Genomic DNA, 14,306 nt, shown 5'->3' on the forward strand with positions numbered 1-14,306 from the left:
ACCTTCTGAAGGAGAACCAGTGATGGACTCAGACTTTCACAAAGCATATCAAAGCTCAGTAGTTAGTTGGGGATGACTGCGAGATGACTTCAAAAGAATGCTTTGTATTCAAAGTAAAGCCGTAAAAGAGGCACATCGTAAGAACTAGAGAGGGGTGTGATCTCAAACAGCACTGGTAGCTCCAGGCAGTCCCCTGTTCATCATCCTAGTTGGTTGGATTCAAGCTGAAGGGGGCTCGCTGTACTTATTTACAGGGAAAGACTAATGAACAGAAATGCTTCTAGTGGTGAAGCAGTGAGCTACTCACATAGAAACCGTTTCCAGTCCATGGAGAAAAGGAGGCACTTTGAAGGTGAGATTCATCTCATCCAAAGAGGTAATGAAACAGATCAATGAATCACAATGTAGAAAAGCTTGTTTCTCTCCACTGGCTCTAAAAGATGTCTAGAGAACAGTGTCAGGAGAACTGAATCCCACTCTTGCTCTGTGAGTTACAGTTCAGAAGCAATTTCTATGGACTAACACTCCTCTAAGTTAAGTACCGTGGCATCATGTTCATTGTTGGAAACAAACGCTGCATGATGTTTCATCTTAGTGCACAAATCTTCCCCCAAGAATTCCTTCTTCTTGCCTAAGCACCACATGATGGATAGTGATGAGAAAGGTGAAAGCAATGCTGAAAAAGCATTCTTTGTATTCATCAGGGGTTTTGAGAAGGTGGCAAGGTCCAGTGTTGAAAGAAAGTGGTTTGTATAGGATCACCAAATACTTTCTTTTAAACCAAGCTTTATTTTTTCCATGGAAGCATTTATGGATATTTGTTTCACCAGCCCAAAGGAGCACCAGATAGTAATAAATCCTGCCCTGAAATTATCTCGAGTCAGCGTGATCAAGCTACAGAACACAGACCATTTAATTCAGACTTTTTCCCCTCCAGTAAATTAAAGATATTCTGAATACTTTTTATGTCTCAACAGTGAATAATTCAGTGGGAGTATTTGCTGAAAAAAATACTCCACCAATAAAGTGTTTGCAGGCCTGCTGAATTTGAAGGGAGAAGGGAAAAATGTACAGGCTAAGCCCTGTTTGCATATCTGATAGGTCTTCAGAACTCCTGGCTTATTTTATCTTTAAAAAGACAAATCCAACTCTTCTGAAGAATTGAATTGTACAAAATGTATGGGAGGTACAAAATTATATATGTCATAGGTATATATTTATACATAGGAGTCATCTGGAGAAAAACTGTGGGTCATTTATAAATCTAGAGGCCTGTGGAGGTTTTTCAGAAGAAAATTATAGATGAAAATCAAGGTAATTTTGTACTACTGCGGGTCTCTTTCCCTAAGTTCAGGAAGTAGCCAAGAATCCTTGGTTGGGGTTAAACCACAACACAGTTGCATAGCTATAATCTTTAGGAAGGGCTCATGATTAATTTTTGAATGAGAACACTCAATAAGGTGAACAGTTGCATAAGGCAGTTCCTCAGATCTCCCTGTGCACTGGTGCAATTTTGAACAAATCTCTTTCCAGTGCTGACATGAATGTAGCTGGACTGAAGTTAGGAAACACTGGGAACCATCAACTGCCATTCACTGTTTGGTTTGCATCATACATATCCTGTGCTGGATAAGGTACTCTCCATTTCCTCTTGCTTAATTTGCTATTGTGCTGCTCTCATAAAATTTTTAATTCCGTAAGAGCACAGAGTTTATAATCCAATATAGATATTTCCCTCTCAGTCACAAGTAGTCTTTAACTACTTAGCAGGAATTTTCATCCACTGGCATTAGAAGCTGCATGACTGTCACTTTGCATTGCATGTTAGATTCAGCAGGTGAAATTTGGAACATTTTTTAAAAAGAGGAAATTATTTTCATTTTCCTTCAAAGACGTTCATGCATAGGAAGAGCGGGAACCAAACAACATGTGGTTAGAAAAACTGTCTTTGTAAGGGCCTCTCCTTCGAGTTGTGCAAGCATTTAAAACAGTACAAGTGGGCATTAACTCTGTGAAATTTAATAAGCAACTGTTACTTGTCCACCTAACACTGACGAAAGTGTGAGAATAGGTTTTGAGTAAGACAGGACAGATTAGTTCAGTGTGTGTGAAGAAGGAGGAATAAATCTTTTACAGGATTAACTTTAACCTAGTGCACACAGAGTTTTACAGCAAGTTATTTTTATTAGTGTGTTCAACATCCTTACTGGAATGAATATAAAAATATAAAACCTATGACAAAAAAAAAGCCCACAAACTATAGGTAGAGGCTTAATATTTTAAAACTTTTAAAGGCTTTCCTTTTACTTCAGATTTTCTTGAACTATATCTATATAGAAAAGCCATGAGATCAGAATCTGATGCCCAGTTCTCTCCTTTAATTAATTGTCTTTTATCTGGTGACACTTTATGGTTTTCACATTCTGATCTCTGCACAGCTCTTTCAGCAGAGGACAGTACCTTTACACCCACACTGCCCCACCTATTCCAGTTTGTTAGCACTAAAACATCCCACCCACTCAATAGTACAAGAAGATGAGGAAACACACTCGGGTTAACTGTCTGAGCTCACTGAAGCTGAGCCAGAGAATCACAGAATGAAAAGCAGGGGGAGCTTGAGGAGCACAAGAGAATCTTCCTCATCTCATGGCTGGTGTAAAGCACTGAGCCCGCACAGCACAGAACTGCAGTTTCTGTGCTCGCCAGAAGCTGGGACATTGTCATTGCAGACAGTTTCTCTGGGGAAATTAGTTATAAACTCTAATATGTTTCTCCCGATCATTGTAAACCACATATTTTCAAAGACTTCTTTCTTGGCATGTCCCAGATGGGGAGACCACCTCCTGGCAGATTTCATGTGAATGCTCCAAAGCTGGGGGGTGCTAGAGCAGCTCAAAGAAAATGTCACTATTTTTTTTAGCTTGATTAGTATTTTCTTTTCAGAAACAGTTGAATTGTTGGCTGACCTTTTCCAAAACTTTGAGCAGGCACCAAGCTTGGAAAATGACAGACTGTATGGTTAGAGCTGGAAAAGTTATAAACATAAGACAGAGCCTAACTATGGGAAATGCCAGGCATCCTTAATGATTTTTGGTATTTTTTCCCTTACCTGCCATGTATGGAAGTAGCAAATGAGGTAGGGCAGCCCCTATGCTGCCACATTTCCTTGCCTGAGCTGCAGCAGCAGGGTTTGCCACTGTAGCACTGCTGTTGCCTGCCCAGCCTGTGACTGGTGGCACGGGTAGAGTGAGCCAGCAGTTGCAGGTGCCCTGTGGAAGCTCTGGCTGTGCCGGGTTGCAGGCCAGATGCCTTCCCTGGAGAACCTCAGCTCTTTCCAGATAGAATCAGGGACCCTCCTGGAGCTGCGCCACAGCTTCCAGCTGATGCTCCTGGGTTTCTCCTCCATGGAAATGGCGAGTCCAGGAAGGGGGCAGGATGTGGACAGGTTAGGTCTGGTGTCCTTATATAGAGTTGACTGGGTCATAACTTCGGAGTATCCAGGTTCTGCAGACACATTTTTATACTTCATTTGCCGGTGTAGAATCTGTTTCCAACCATGTAAATTAGATCGTCTATTGGTTCTGAGCTCTCGTGGTGGTTAGCGAGTTCAGAAACAGGAAATTTGATGAATACTTTAGGTCTGTGGTTTGCTAAACTTCTAGCAATTGTTTTCTGTAACAGGGAGGCATGGAAAGTTTTCCCAACAACAAGCATGCACCTTCCTAGCTGGCTGTGCTGCTTTGTTCTGCCTGTTTGCTCTGCCCTGAGGCACTGGTCCCACTTGGGCTCCTCTGAGCACTCCAGTACCCAAATTATCTCCTGAAGGGAGACTCTACAGATGGTAGACCTACAGATTGCTGACCTGCAGCAATCCTCAGATGCTAGAAAACTCTAAGTGTCCTGCAACAAACCAGGGTAGCCCAAGCCCTTACTTAAAAAAAAAAAAAAAAAAAGACAGAATGGGATGTTTGGGATAATTCAGTGTGTGGGAACCCAGAGTGCAGAAAATATTTCTCTGCCTGTTTTGAAGAATTTTACCCCCCTGAACAACATTGTTTTTGACCTCCATCCTTGGAAAAAATTGCCTACTCTTAGAGAAGAACTAGAAACTACACTGGTGTAAATTAGGTGATAGGCTACTATGTAAGATTGTCACAGGGTGAAAAATTTAGAGGTTTTGGGTTTGTTAAGGTAGTAAACAGATAAAAGCAAAAAACATGAAAATGGAGGATTGTTGTTGTTCTCCAAACCTTCTTCTTCTTCTTCTTCTACTACTCCATATTCTGCAGTAAAAGTCATTTGGGATGATTGGACAAAGAATTCCGCAGTTCCTGGCTGTGTTACTGAGTAATTGGTAGAAAAGTAAAAACACTGTACATTTTTAGTAATCATTGGTTGATTCACCTTTAGAAAGGCCATGTAATCTTGATAATTGGGCTTTCTCCTGCATTCTCTGCTTTGTGCTATGTCTGGATCACACTAGTGACTCTTTTTCTCTGATAAGACTTAAACAACTATCTAGAAGCAGTGAAGGCTGAGAGTCCCGTTTGTCTCTCAAACTCCTAGCAAGGACTTTAAGGATCTCTCCCATCAGGAGAGGCATAATTACAGCACGAACAGTGTCACAGTGCTATCCATTGTCATGAACATTTCTATATGATCATCTGTTTGTGTTATATACTGCCTTGAACTGTCAGAACTGTGATACCTGCACTAGGAGGAGCATTGCCAGCAGGAAGAGGGAGGTGATCCTGCCCCTCTGCTCAGACAGTGGTGAGGCCACAGCTGAAGTGCAGGCTGTGCACTCCAGCTGCCACAGAGAGATGGCACTACTGGAGAGAGTCCAGCAAAGGGTCACTCAGATGATTAAGAGCCTGGAGCACCTGTCCTATGTGGGTAAAGGCCAAGAGGGCTGGCACTGCTCAGCCCCGAGAAGAGAAGGCTTAGGGCAGATCTCATCAATGCACAAAAACACCTGAAGGGAGGGTGTACAGAAAATGGAGCCAGGAACATTCCAGTGGTGCCCAGTGACAGGAACAGGGGGAACTGGCACACACTGAAACACAGGAGGCTCCCACTGAACATGAGGAAACACTTTTTCACTGTTATGTTGACTGAGCAGAGGCACAGCCTGTCCAGAAAGGTTGTGGAGATATTTATCCTTGGAGATAGATATCCAAAAGCTGTCTGGACACGATCCTTGGCAGCCTGATCTAGGTGACCCTGCTTGAGCATGTGTGTTGAACCAGATGACCTCCGTCTGACCTCAGCTGTTCTGTGATTCTGTTAGATTCTTTGGCAGCTTCTTTTAAATTGAGGTAGGGAAGTTACCGAGTGGACCATTTACCATTTGAATGATGGTAACACATTTCTTTCAGTAACTGGATGTGTTTGTTTGTGCTTTCAGTGCATTTTCATTTTATCACAGATTTTGTGATTATCATCACATATATATAATCACATCTGTATTTAATATTGCTAGTCCTTTGTAATATTTTGTTTTCCATTTCCAATTGTTTACTCTGCCAGAATTACAAGAAGTGAATGGATCTAACATCTTCATGTGATCGTTTGATCCTTGTGTTTAGGGCTTTATGGCAAAATTCAGTAGACCTTAAAGTAGCAATAATACTAAAATGATGATGCTGGATCATGGGTACAACTTTAGTTTGGGCAAGTGCATAAGCCTCATCCAAGCCAGGACCAGCACAGCTGAGAATAACTGGCATGCGAATTGCAAGCGTGTCTTGGACTGTGACCTATCCCAGTGAGAGGAACGGAACAGGTCACTGACAATACTCCAGGCAGTCCATAGACTCATGGACCTATTTTTCATGTAAGCTGTTTACAGGGAACAAATCCTTGCCAACAGTAAGTGCCAAAACACGCATTATAATCCCAACAGAGAGCTATTTGGTTTAGGCCAAAACTGTGCCAAGCATCATTCCAGCAATTTAGCAGTTGCCCTCTAGTGCCATTCATGCCATCATCCAAGTCAGCAGAGTAGATGCAGCCAAAGTTTGTCAGAATGTATTTATTTTTAATGGAAGACTAGATTCCTCTACATCTGTCTGAAGCCATTAGCAGCTTCTAAAATAAATTTCATAGTCACAACTCGACACTTTTTTTTGTTATGTTTTTCAAGAGGCGGGACAATTGGCAATTTTGTAAGGCAATCAGCAGAGTGCAAATAATGAAAGAGAAGTTTTTCCTTGAGCCATACATCTGAGTAAGAAGAGTAATTATGGGTGTTTGTCATTCCAGTCTCAGTATCTGCATAGCCATTGAGGCCCCATCTGTTAAGCTGACTCCTGGAGCCTGGATATCCACCCTCCTATCTGGCAGGACAGCTCCTTGCTGATTTTTTGCTTATAATCTTGTGGAAGTTTGGTCTTCACAAACTGCAAGAGATCAGCACTTCATTTATTTCTCTAAAGAAAATATAAACAACTGTCTTAAATAAATATACTTAGGTGGGTCCTAATGGGATGTCTTGTAAGATGAGGACCTTTATTTCCTGACCTCACATGAAACAGAGCAGAGTTGTGTTTTCACCTTCTCAACTGTCTCCACTTTCTGCCGTTACTTCAGGTACTTTTAAATCCATATGTTTTTTACAAGTTATGGTGCCAGTTAAGAGAGGAATTCTGTTTCCAGATTTGCCATTAATATTGTTATAAAGAATGTTTCCAAAAGCTCTGGAATGAACTATAAAATACTCCACGACTGAAAAAAATCCAATTAATCAATGTTTTAAGATTACTTGCTTATGAAGATTGAAAGTCGACTTTATACATGTGAAAGTACCTTCATAGAGGTAAAATACTTGATGCTGACTGTCCAGCTTATCAGAAAAATGTGTAACAAAAGCCAATATCTGGAATTAAAAACCAGACAATGTCAATCAAAAAATCATGATTTTTAAAGCTGGAGATGACTATCACAGAATAAACTTTCAAAGAGAAGTAGTTGGTTCTCTGTTGCTTAATGTGATTTCCAGTTAAGACTGGCTGCATTTCCAGGGGGTGTACTTCAGGTGAGTATAATTACTGAATGCAATACATGAGTAGCTGGATAAAATGAAGTGGCCTCTGTTAGGTACTTAGGGAAGATGAATTACGTTCTTTCTGGCCCCGAAATGTGCGAGTCTATGAGAAACAAGAAGAAATCATTACTGGGTCTATTAAATCCACTTCTGTTCAGGTTATAAGCATGAGATTATGAAGCTGTGCTGCTCATACCAGAAATATTCTTCACTTCTTTGACCATTCAAGAAGTCAGCAAAGAGCCTAGCAGTAAAGAGCTCTCCAGAACAGTGTGACACAGTAACCCAGCCACTTCCACCTGTCATATGGAGCATGGGTGAGTTTCTCTAACAGAAGCCAGAGAAAATAAACAGAATCACAAAGCCACCAACACAGCTACCAACACACAGACTTACCAGCTCAGCCTTTAGAGTTCAGCTTTTCATGTACTGCATTAAATGGTTCAATTAGATTTGCAGCAATAGTAAAACTAATATGATATTAGATTAAGGAACAAATTTTATGTGATTGAGTAGTCAGGTGGATTGTTGCATATGTTGCTTATGTTTATATACCTTCTTGTAAATCATTCAATGTGTTTAGCTTAAATAGGGAAGGGATGACAGTAAAGATCGTGCAACGTAGAAGCTGGAAAATCAGTCTCCTTAGGCTTGGTCTGCTAGAAGTTCGTATTCTTGATCATATCTCCAATTGTTTCTTAGTGTATTTTTTTATCTTCACAGTTTGTTTTAATTTTTGGCTCAGTTATTCTTTGGCACTGATCTGGCAACAGGAAACCACGTCTCTGTGTTGTAACTTCTGAAAGCCTGGCTGCAGAATCACTATTTGTCAATGTCTACTAACTTCCACTTCTAACAATATAATAAATAGTGGATACACCCTTATGAAAGTATTGTGCAGAAGGAGAATCAGTCGTGTCTGGCAGTTACAGTAAGAATCAGGCTAATGCCATCTGGATAATGAAAGGCACGCAGCATTTATATTTGTCATTACAGCTAAAGATCTCAAGTCCAGCGCCTGAAGTGCCAGCAGGAGCTGGAGGGGAGACACAAGGAGGGTTGGTCGTGGATTGAGCAGAGTGTGGTGGCTGCTAAATCTGCAAGGGGTAAATGTGAGGAAGGACAGGTGTGTGATGTGGGGCAGGGCACGTGTACTGAACATATGATTAAATATGTTTGTGGATTCAAGCAGAATGTTTGAAGTACCTCAAGTATGAACTGCTCAGTGCAGAGTTTTCAGGTGACAAGATGTAGAAAAAAGGATTGTTCTCTGAACTGTAAGCTAACACCAAAAGCTATGGCTTGGTGGTTTTTTTATGTACACACCTGTGGTTTTCATAGTTTAACCAGCATAGCATCTGATTAACATACACTTATTTTCTGTTTGCTACATGCCTCCTCCCTGCCCCCCTAAATTCATCGTAAATGCATTGAGATTACTTGACAAGACTCCTCTTGACTTCAGAAAGGTTGGACGTGAGCTTTTCTTAGATTTCAAGAGAATATTTTGCTAGTAATTGGCTACTGTTTTGTGTCAGATTTCATCAGTATCATGCAAGAGGAGATCCTGGGGATGTGTATTTTCTTATATTGTTTCTTCAGATTTTGCTGCTCTAAAGTGAACGCCTGAGGAGAGAACAGAAGTTTACAGGAGAAAGAGTGTTTCAATGTTTTACCCAGCACTCAGGAGATCTATGGTCACTACTCAGATCTTCCAGAAACTCCCCAGGTAGTTTTGAGCAAGCTCTTCAGTCAGTTTTCCCCTCTGTGCCTGTTCAGTGGAATGGCAATTATAGCACTGCGTTAAGTCACAGTTCCCTGGCTGGTGAGAAGGCTAGCATGTTCAGGACTATCACTTTCTTCAACACTTCAGTGCTGCAAGCTGCCTGCTTAAAATAGACCTCAAGGAACTGAAGTGAGGGGAGTGTGCATCACGAGCCCTGCAAGACCTCGTTGCTGGCAGCAGTGCTCCTCACGGAGCCCGTGAGTGTGCTTGGAGCACAAAGCGAGCTGCACTTGCGACGGAGCACTGCTGACTTCCCAGCCTGCGAGGCTGACACATTCCTGGCACAACCTTAAACAGCATAGGCCACACTGGCTTCATGACTCTGCTATTGAAATGTGCTTCTTTTATTTTACTCATGGCAGTATTCTTTTAGGAATAGTTTGTAATTTTTCTTGCTTAAGTTACAAGCATCTTTGGTTATTCTTCTATTTCCTTTTTGTGTACTGGCAAGCCTGGTATACCAGTAGTGATAAGGGAGGGGCCATAATTCTCTTTATTTCTGTTTTGCCATGCTGCTCTGACCATCATATCAGAAGTCAAATCTCTATCTTCAATACTTCAGGCTTTTGACTACTTCCTTTCTAGACTGCTGAGCATGGCTTCCTAAAGGACTGGCTGTACTAAGAGATATATGAAGCTTACACTGACTGGTTTGGATTGCTGTTTTGTTAACTGTGCTTCTTTTGTGTCTCATGAGGGTCTCCAGTGGCACCATACATCCTGCTGTCCATTTGGGAACATCTGAGGACCTGGAGCAAAGATGGAGTGAGTGGAAGGGAGCAGGAGAGGGTAAGCATGTGAACCAAAAACTGCATCTCTGGAGTAGTAGCTCTAAAGCCATATCGTCCCCTGTAAGCAGATGTCCTCCCACGTAAAGCAGGGTTGCCAACAGCCCTTTCCAGAGGCTTGGCTCAGCTTGAGCACTTGAGCAGAGCAGAGAGGCCCTTCCTGCCAAGTCTCCTCCTGGGTCACAGTGGCAGAATGTGTGGCTTTCCTCCATCATCTCACTATCAGCTACGCTGTCCTCTCACAGTGAGCTTACAGGCCTGGTCCGAAGCCAACACAGCTCAACAGCACACTGAGACTTGGCATGGACTGGAGGAAGAGTAGGGGAATAACCTCTTCGTGGGGATATGCTGACATTTCCTCTAAGTTTTGCCTCCTGCATGGTTGGAGACAGGGACTTGCTGTTTGGGAGTACTGGAATCTAGGCTCTGTTTCAGAAATGTGGCATTTGCCAGTCTCTTGAAGACCCACGTAAATTTGTTCAAGTTAGAAGTATTGTTATCATTATCTAGAGCTAAAATTAAAATTTATGGCTTTTATTAAGAGAATTAGAATAAGATCAACATGGTTTTGGCAGAATTAGAGGACAAGTCTTGCTAAATGCTGACCTACATAAAGAAAAAGAACAAACTGTGAACATTTTCACTTGGCATCAACGACAGCAGAGAAACAACTTTGCCTGCATTTAGCCGTACGCCAAATCCCATAACTTAAGAAGTTCTACATATTGGCAAGCAGACAGAACTCTTACACTTTTAAAACTTAGCAAATGTCTACTTTAAACTTTATAGAATTTCTAAAAATGTCTAATTGTGATAACAAGTGGAATATTAATTGAAATGAGCTAAAACTAAATTTCTAAAACTAGAATGAGTATTTAAATTAATGCATACCTAGGAACAACTCAAAATAAATTTTGGGGCCTCTTAGGGAAACATTCTAAATTGATGTATTATATATCAAAGTGCCATGTGTTTTTACAAATACCTAGGCAATTCAACATAAATGAAATTGTAAATATGTGTTTCTACATGATGCTTTAAATATAAATTCCATCAGTCAAATGGAATTTATCTATTTGATTTCTGTTATCAAGTGAGTGAGTGGCTGACTGACCTGTTGACTTGCTGTATTGATTCAGTACAAAGCCATGCCTTTTCCTTGCTGCAAGACAGACCTGCATACAGAAACATTTACTTTTCTTGGAATGAAAAGACTAGGATTGGAAGCCTATGGGAAAAAAGTCTAATTTAACCATCACATTCTAACCTGAGCACTGAAAAAGACAAACATTTTCCTCTGAAAGTAACTGAGCTGCCTCAAAGGCCATGGGCACAGTCAGGGTCTGTCAGTAACTGAATGTGCCTTTGAGAGTTGAGTCGATGGAACCAGTTTTACAAGTATCAGGTTGCTCTGCCTGCCAGGGAGCACCAGGATAAATCACAGCCAAGGGAAAACTGCCAGCTCTAGAGCATGGAGGGTTTTCCTCTAATTTACAAACAATTTTTAAAAAATTTTTATGAGGGAAAAGACATTCGTTCTCCTTTTACCTCATCCTCAGAAAGGCTGGTATCTTTCTCAGAATTAATTTTTGAATGACTTTAAATTACTGTATTTTAATGAATTTTTTTTTGTTTTCTTAAAAATGAAGGGAAATACAATATTTTGCCCATATGGTTGATGTCACCAAAAGTGCTGAACATTTTACCTATTCTTTTAATATGACTTAGGCAGATACCAATCAGGAAAATACAGCAAGAAAGAAAATAGGCAAGTGCCAGTAACATTAAGGAGAGGCATGATTATTGTCAGTGCTTACAATATCTTCTGGAATAATAAAACTAGGCGGGGTCTATTTATGCCCTTTTTTGTTATGCTTTTTTAATTTTACTTAGGCAATTTAATTTTCTTCATCTATGTTATAATATGATCATTTGAACAAAAAAGTTTATGCTGTTGAAATGTTACAGGCAACTACAACAGAACACTGTAGTAACTGAGGATTTATTTTTAATAGGAAAAAAAGAGACTTCTACTGATACTGTAATTTTTTTTCAATTTAACACTTTTTTTTTCCTCAAAATAATTGGAAAGAATTTTGCTGCTCTGTCAGGAGTTGAAAGCAAAATATGTAAAAATGTCCTGCTGATGTACATACGTTGTCCTATCACAGCCTGGGCTGAATGTCCCACATCTCTCTGAAAGTTATTAACATATGCCAAAGAGCTCGTGGAAAGCCTGGTGGAGAATCAAACTCTATCCTAACGACCTTGAGGGGTCTTGCCATGGAGCCATGCCTCCCCACTGATTTCTCCCCAGCAATCACAGAATGTTAAAATATATCAAGAGTGGTGGGAAAACATCCACTCCTGAAATGTACCTGGTATTGTGACAAAAACAGTGAACTGCATTAGGACTGTACAAAAAAATAAAAAAAGGATAATATCATCTATTCATAATCATCAAAACATCTCCAGTAGAACTCATCTGACAAAGGAGTGTTACGTTAGGACACATAACAATGGTACCAGAAATTTGCCAGGAGATTTAACTGGAAAAATGCCTTTCCGTTTTCAGGCACTCCCCACAATGGCAAGAGCAAAAAGAAATTAAATTCAAAAACTGAAAAAAATTATGGGAAAAAAACATTTTATCTGGCAGTTCTGCTGGCAGTTGGCTAACATTTTTGTGCCATGTAGCTGTGTGGTTTCTCTGTTCTGGTAACCCCTGCCTGAGCATGGCCTGCATAGAAATGTGTGTTGATCTCATGAGTCATTCCCAGGAGATGGCAAACATGACTAAAAGACTGGAATACAAGACACATGTTGCAGGATGAAAACCAAAAGGGCTGGAGGGTTTTTAAAAAGCGGTCAAGAGATTAACTATACAGAGGCTGTGCAAGGAAATGGACATGAAGGAAAGATGCAGAACAGGATCACAGTACCCTTTGCTCCTGTTGTCCTCCAAAGCTGCTGCTCGTGTGCAAGGAGTCCATTGCAATCCCACAGAGAGCTGAGGGAAAAGGCAGTTGTCTCACTGGTCCCAACCCCAAGACAAGGAGACCACTAATGGTCCCTCTGGCACACAACTACCATTCTCCATTACACACGTACTGCAGACTTTAGCAAGCTGTGCAATAGTTTGCTTGGCACAGGGTTGACATTGTCTTGCTATTTATGAAATCAATAAAAGCTTTTTTGTTTAATTGAGCATGTGTTCTTGATTAAAAGGTTTATTGAAGCACACTTGTCCTTCCTAAAACATGTGGATGTCTTTTGGGATGGACAAGCAAATTTTCAATGTCACAGAAGGTTGTATTCAATTACAAATACCATAGCATATTGACAACACATGTAGAGCAGCTCCAACGTTGATAGTGTGCCATAACGAGCTATTAAAGTTCATCAAAAGGGTTGGGGGCTTTTTGTGAATCGGTGCATGAAGAAGTACTGGGTCACACCTAGTGCCCCTGCACCCTGCTTTTGAAGATAGAAGTGCCTCCACACACTTGTCCAGCTGACAGAGGTGCTGAGCAGTCACCTCCCCTTCTCTCCTCTGCACTCTGCTAAGAGGAACTTTCTGCTATCCTGCCACCCACCAAGTAGGCATTTGCCTCTAGAAAATTCTATAACACAATGTGTGTTGGTAATACAAGGCAGAAATTTCTCAAATGCTTCAAGCCATGTCCTGACATGTTTCCATTTTCCTTTCCCCCTTCCAGAGTTCATGCTTCTTATTCGAAAAATTGTCTGTAGCTCAGAAGATATCTTTCTCAAATTTCCACTTACTGAGAAGCCTATCACCGTGAGAGCAGATAAAATCAAAATAACAGTAGTACTAGCAGACCATTTAATGTCTGCAATGTGAGGCTGTGGAAAGTGAGGGAGATGCAATATATATGCAACCAAATGGGTTTTGAATCATCTTGGCATGAGAAGCTGTTCCAGTACTCTGTAGACCATGTAACCTAAAGCAATTCAGGGACAGAAATATGGAAATGTGTTTTCAAGTTCAGTTCAACATTTCAACAGAAGAGAAGCAAATAAAGAGAAAAAATTAAATTAGTATAAGTCAATAATGCATTTTAAAAGGATGCTTTAATTTAAAATGTAAAAAAAATGCTGAAGCCGTTTAGATCTGTAAAACAATATATCATTCAAAATTGTAAAAATATCCTATCTTACCTAGTTTTTGTTTTGTTGAAAAAGAAAAGTCACTAATCAGTTATTTCTTTATCTCTGCCTGAGGCTGGCTGCTGTATGGCATTTCTTGTTCTCTTTCTTTAGTTTTAATTTCTTTTTTGTATTTACACTCTATCTTACTATCTCTATCTCATTCTGCACCTTTCCTTTTAGGTTAAAAGAACACAATTTTTTTTAGGTACTCTGAATCTAGCAGTGAAACATGATAAGACGAAGATATTTCATATAAATGTGCTTGTTTGTTTGCTTGAACAGCAGAGATCACATTCTCAGCTCTGTTCTTTAACAACAGCTCCCAATCAAGAATTGGTGTAAAAAAGCAACATAAAAGTTGGTATTGAAAATTAATTCTACATTTCCAAAACCAAGTTTTAAAAGCACAACAGCCTATTCTATAATAAGTTATTGTGGTGAATAACTTCAGCCAGCATGGGCTTTTCATTTTATGGCACAAGCTTTTGAAGGTGACAAAAGTACACAAAACATA

Source organism: Aphelocoma coerulescens, chromosome 3 (genome assembly GCF_041296385.1).
Source record: "Aphelocoma coerulescens isolate FSJ_1873_10779 chromosome 3, UR_Acoe_1.0, whole genome shotgun sequence".
NCBI lineage: Eukaryota > Metazoa > Chordata > Aves > Passeriformes > Corvidae > Aphelocoma > Aphelocoma coerulescens.